The sequence below is a fragment of the Cariama cristata genome, unplaced genomic scaffold (genome assembly GCF_000690535.1).
Source record: "Cariama cristata isolate BGI_N322 unplaced genomic scaffold, ASM69053v1 scaffold9986, whole genome shotgun sequence".
NCBI classification, from domain to species: Eukaryota; Metazoa; Chordata; class Aves; order Cariamiformes; family Cariamidae; genus Cariama; species Cariama cristata.
Window position 1 is genome coordinate 25,056 of NW_009621539.1, and position 6,714 is coordinate 31,769.

Genomic DNA, 6,714 nt, shown 5'->3' on the forward strand with positions numbered 1-6,714 from the left:
GTAATTAAATAGGGATTTTTCTCACTAACACAAAAGAGCAAGTGTATATATAACCATTTATATAACTAGACTTAAAATTCCTTATGCTTTGTCTGCCTCTGGGTTTGTATAAAAAGATCATCGCATTGGTTCTCTAGTATCACTGAGTCTTCAGATTGGCTGGGATTGTGATTTCTAGTATAATGCAAAAAATTCCAATCCAAAGGCACATGAAAATATAATACAATGAGATGACATGAGATGAAATGAAATAAAATGAAATAAAATAAAATAACGTAAAATAAAATTATCTCAGTTGAAGGTCTCCAGCACACACATGAAAGAAAGAACACAGAAAAGTCACCCTGAAATAACTTAAATGCCTGTTCTTTTTCTAAAGGCAAAGTCCTCTCCTATTTACTCATCGGCCAGTTTTCACCTATTGATCCTTCAGTTGACCACAGTCCAGTCCAGCGTGTGGAAAGCAAAGTCTGGGATTGATGTACGTGTAAGAAGGAACTAGTGAACTCTAAATTCAGGGAGACGGACTTGCTTTATTTTGGATATATGCTGTCTCTGCTTTCAGTAGCTTCATTTGAACTTTATAGGCTTTCACGGTGTTTCGAGCACCAGCAGTAGTTTTTGTTCTTTGGCTTGAATTGCTTCCAAAAGCCTTTTTCCCCTTAATCTGCCTAAATACTAACAAGACCAAACTCTTCTTTCACTTTCCTCCTGTACTCTTTCACCTCTGCCTGGCAGAAGGGTACAAAGGACAGCTTCACAAAGCACATTTTACAAATAAGCACCGTGGCGATATCCTCTTTGCTGAGTTACAGGGAATTGTGACAAACACAAAAGGCAATATTTCACTTCTGACATTTCAGAAAATTCGATTTTGAAATCCTTTTTCAACAGCAGAGCATGAAGTGTGGGTCTAATTTGAAACGTTGCTCTTAACAGCAGGAGAACTTCTCTTTATCATCAATGTAAATTGAATATGTAAATTTAAACTATACTTTTTTTCTTTACTATAATCTAGGTCATGAATTTAAAAGTTAATTTAGGCCTTAGTTACTTTTGCTGTGAAAAATGGTCCTTTTTGTCTGTATTTTCTTTAAATGTTCTGCATTTAGTGCTCCTAAGTGTATCTGCTGAAAAAAAAAATATTTATTTAAAGGAGGAAAACCAATATATCCATGGGTTTTTCTGCTCTCACTGAGGAGCCTGGATTGTGGGGGGATTAAGCAACCAGCCTTAGTTTTTTCTCATGGGTTGCTCCCTCATTTTCCCAATGGGTAGGCTCAATTCTGTGATTTTCTTAACATAGTGTCAAAAAAAAAAAAAAAAAAAAAAGAAGAAAAAAAAAAAGAATTTAGAATTTATGAAAAATGTACAAAACCAGCACAGCTTCTGGGAATTTAATATGTTGTAAAAGTGACCTATATAAGACAGTATGGGTTTTTTAGGTCAAGTGATAATTGCATTGTACTACTGACATATTTTTTCACCCTACTGTAATAATGCATCCTGTTTGTTTGGTCAACTATCTTTTTAAGAATCCCAGAGCTTTTGGCATCTTTAAAAAATGTAGGTCAAATTTAATAAATATACTAACTAGAGCCTTCTTGAGAGAAAAAGCCATTGGCCGGGTCATGGCCAGGAGGGGAGGAGATGTCTGAGCATGCAGGTGGCTCTCTCACCCCAGGTGAAAGCAAAGAACTGCTGGAAATGAGGAATAAAACAACTTGGCCTAAATCCTACAGGGTATTTGGGGTACTGCTGCTGTACCCAAACATCCCAACACTCTGTCTAGAGCCTTATTCTCGAATCCACAATTTGTGGGGTTTTTTTCTTTTCTTTTGATTTCATTATAAAAAACAAAGACAACCTATTTTTTTCCTTGCTACCAACTGTAACAAATAAACATTACCTACAAAAATTAACATATTTCAAATATTTTGATTTTTCTCAACTTCTCCATTCTTCTGGATTGTAATGAAAATAATTGCCTCTTTAGGGCATTCTTTTCTTCTCTTTTTCATGGGGGAAAAAAAGGTAAGATTAATTTGAAAAATGCAAAAGACATCTTGAACATATCAGTGGCAAAAGCTAAAATTTTAACTAACTGGGGAGAATAAGAATAAAGGTTACACATCCAGTTCTGTGGATTTGGGAGCATATCATAAAATCAAGGAAAACCAGCTTTTTATGCAGGCAAAATGTAGAGAAGGGAACTATTACTGACCCTCATTCCTTGCATTTCCTGACTTGTTAAATGGAGATACTCTAATGTGTCAGACGAGTGCACAATTATACTAAAAAATGTTTCACAAACAAAAGGAGAAAAAAAAATCACATACCACGTACAACCACAGCTAGCAACGTGCCTATCCACCACTGGCAGTTTTCCTTGTTCTGATCTGCAAATTAAATCTGAAACATTCATTTCACCCAGTAACTCAGAGAAACGTGAGACACAAGAAAGCTTCTCCTCTGCCAAGGCTTCTCCTCTGCTCCGACCTCCATTGCACTTGGGCAAGTTTAGGTCAGCTCCACCGGCAGATCAAAAGCTGTCCTATTATTTTTTATCCCTTGGTTTTAATGTTCAAGGATGAAACTCAAAGAGAAGGGGAAAGGAGACAGGATATGAGTGTCAGGAGAGTTTTGGTTTTGTTGTAAAGGAGAAGCTGCGGAGTTACACCCCGTTCCAGTGTCAGCAGCTGCGGTACCTCCCCAGGCAGCAGGCAGAGCATCTGCTCTCCTGTTACCGAGGAGTAAAATCTGGATGGCTTTTGTCACAGCTCAGTGGGACAGTTATTCAGGTAACGTATGCTGATCTCTTCTTTCTGCAGAAATTTAGCCATGGAGCTCTGATCCTTTGCAGCCATCAGCTTTTTAGGCAGCTATTTGGATGAACACAGAATCATGCAGCTAGAATCTGCTAAGCCCCCAGCATCTATATACTGCTGTTGCTGTAGCTTGAAGCAGCATCAAGGAAGCTTTGGAACAGCACAGTTTGAAAAGAAATAAACATTTTCCCCTCTATCCTGTGGTTAGAAAAGGTGTATTCCACATCTGTGATTATCCTATATGTGTTTTTTTTCAGAAATAGCAGCACGTATGGAAAGGAACACAAAGTACTCTGCACTCCCATCTCTGTAACACACCCCTGCATGTACATAAAAGACCACATGCCTCTGAAAATATTACCTGTGACAGTATTCTGAGTCTTCAGGGACAGCTTTCACATCTGTAAGTTCTACCTATCTTTTTGCTTCCAGGGTTTTGCTGTGTCTGTTTGCAAACCTCAGCCTAGTGATGGGACAGAGCCAGGGATGCTGAAGGGAAGCGTACGGGCAGAGTCCTGGTGCCATCCAGCGGGCAGCTCTGCTCTCCACCATGGAAGCAAGCTTTCATAAAGAGTTGTGAAATTGGCAGTTCTGCTTTCTGAGACCCGCTTCTACCTCCCAGACAGATATTAGGAGTAACGGGGAGTCAGCTCCGGACTCACACGCACGCAGGTCGAAACAGCTAGTGGGCTTTAAAATTGTCCTAGCGGAGGGACCTATCTCAGTCTGCTCTAAGGAGTGCTTTAACATTTGCACATAAAATAAAGGAAGAGAATAAAGGAATAATACCCACTCAAACATGTCCCAGGTAACCCACTGGCAGTTCAGAATGAAACACGCGTTATCTTCTGAGACACCTCTGATGGGGTTTGCTTTGGGACACTGAGAGCCGCTCACCTCTTGACATCGCAGCCTTTACTCCACCATCTCCAAAACCAATTTATCTGGACACAAGTTTCTATCTAGCTTTTGAACTTGCTGCCTAGTCTATCATTTTGCAAGAAAACGCACCAGCAAAAGCAGTGTTGTTCAAGCCATATTTTAAGGGTAAGTTTTTATAAAGTCAGTGCATTCCTAGTTGGCAGAAGATGGAGAACTAGCAGAACAGCTAGTCATGAACACCTTGATCTATTAGCTACATCAGCCTCATGGCTTTAGACCCTGGAAGGAAAGGTGAAATATTTTGTGCTGACCCCCACAGTTTATTGCCAAGAACAAGGCTTATCTCATTTGCGTCCTTTCTGAAGTGATTATTGCAATCAGAAGCCTGACCACAGTCCACGCCTTACGGACTTTCTGATTTACTGCAACATGCTCCTCTCTTCCCTCTCCCTGAGAGTCAAGAGCTTATCTGGGAAAGCAGACACCTTGAAAACGTGGGGCCCCTATTCTCTGTTCCAGCTAAATTCCACTTAGGACTAGAAGGGAGAGGGAAAGATTATTTTAAATCATCTTTAAGCTCCCCATATTTCACAGTAGGCAGAGGGCTAGCTTCACTTCTAATAGGAATTAAAGCATCTTAAGGTATCATGATATAAGGCCAGATATTTAGGAATGCTAACACCTTCCTGGCACACAGGAATAGGCAGACAGTTGGCTTCTCTATCATAACATGTATCTCTGAGGTTGAAAGAACACAGAGAAAAAAAATACAGTTTCTAAGGACATTTATTTTACTCTTATTATTTATTCCTCTTTACAGTCTGAAGATAGTCCTTCTGCCATGGGGGTTATAGTAGAAATAATGGCTGGCTTAATGGTATTTACAGTGCTCTTAAGGAATAAATAACCCTATCTGCAACTCAGATATCTGAAAGTACCCGCTCTAAGGAGTCAGACAGGCAGGATCCCCTACATAGAGCAGTCCAAGACCATCTAAAAGCGAGATAATGTGTATAAGGTACAGAAGAATGTAGCTATGAGCTTAAGAAAACACTCGCAGATAAAGAAAAAGACATTCCTTCCTTTTCTGCAGCCCTGAGAGATGTACCCTGACCACCTCATTATCTGCCTGCAGAGGTGACCCACAAACAGCATTTCTGTGGCTAAGTACATCCCCCTGCCCTCACCCCTGTGTGCTGTTCTTCACCTCCATCACCTAACACAGAGCTATCTCCTGGCTATGTGGTCTTCCACTGCAAAGTCCTCAGTGAAAAGAAGCTCAGACACCTGAACACAGCTTTAGCTTCTCAGAAAGAAGCATGCTACTCTTCAGTAGTTAGTGGTTAGAGAAAAGAAAATAAAGCATTTTTCATACCTTGGAGTTTGGAAAGCCAGCCAGGCCTTGCCAAAGTCCAAGTTTATCTATAGTTATGAAGACTCCTTAAATGGCAATAGAGGAAATATGGGCAGGAAAATCTATACAGAGAGATCTGCTTATATCCATAATGTTGAGCTTTATTTGGGATAACAGAAGACTGAAATACTTGTGGAGGGATAGTGGTGTAAGAAATGCCGCTTGTGGTTTTTTTTGGGGGAAAGGAATCATCAACAATACAAAAGCTCAGATTAAAAGTCATGAAATACAAAAGCAAAATTTTGGGGCTGGAGCTGTGTTTCGATCTCCCTATCCCACTGTTTTTTGTGGTAGTGTGTGAGTGGGGATGCCCAGGGTACCCTGACAGAAGCTCTTCAGCATCCCTGCATCAGTGAAAGGGGAGGAGGGAGATTTTCCCAGAGCAGCTTTGAAGGGAAGTGTGTACATGTGGATGTACCTGTGGAGGTGAAGGAGCTGAGGGTAAGAAGGAAAAAAAGCAGACACAGATCTTCATCCAGTGCAGTCATTAAAGAGAGAGTGGATGAAGTGTCACCTTCCTCCTCCCCCTTTACTTTCTAGCAACACTGGTCAGAATTGGCCTAATTTCTGGTTTCCTTGGAAACCCTTTAGGGAGCATGTTTATTTTAACAGCTGGAGTGTAAATGGTGCAACTAAAGAAAAGCCTGTGAATAAAGAGATTGTGATAGTTCAGAGGGATTTAAGAGGTATCTGTATATACATAGGCTTACATGCTTGTGTGTGTGCCTGCATGTATCTGTATGCAGATGTGCACCCATTTTCCGGAGGTTTCCAGAGGTGTTTTCCTGGGACTGTGCAATAGCTGGAAAGAACAGAGGGTGGCATGTTTTCAACATTTTCATGCAGCAAAAAAGTATAGTAAAGGAAATGCAGGAAGGAACTACCGTAAAAGGAAAGCAAGAATGTAATAAAGTAAAAGGATACAGAAGGAAGAGGAAGACAGCTAAGCCCATGCCATATCCAATTTGATATATCTCTGTTGTTAATGATCGTGTTGACACTGAAAGCTATTTATTTTCCCCATTTTTGCAATGTAATTCACTGATGCCATAAGGGCTGATTTTACTAGACTCTGAAAAACACCCAGTCAGTTGTGATGCATTTAATTTTCCGCACTTTAACATTTTATGAAAATTGTAAAATGCAGATGTGTATTTTTTTCTGGTTTGGTGGTTTGTTTGTTTGTTGTTTTTTTCCTTAACAGTTTATCAATATCTGTATCAGGAAGATAAATGCGGCCCTGCCAGTTTCCCTTTATAGCGGAGGTACGTGAGAGATTGCACCTGGCAAAAAGGACAATGAATTTACATTTGTCAGAAAATTATGACGCAAAAGCCAAAAAGAAATAAATTAGAGAAGACAAGAAAACTGTTTGTTCTCAAGTTATTAAATTAAGATCTTTCTGAGTATTCAGCCTCAATTTGCAAAACTGGTACCACAAGAAAAGTGCCTTTTAATCTGCAGGCATCCTCTTGGCCTGCTTAATTTTCCTTAAAGCACAAGTTTATCCCTTTTTTCCAACCCACCAACCTATTGTAAGCAACAGGTTCACCTCACGCTGTGTGACTGCGGCACGAAAAAGACCCGTTC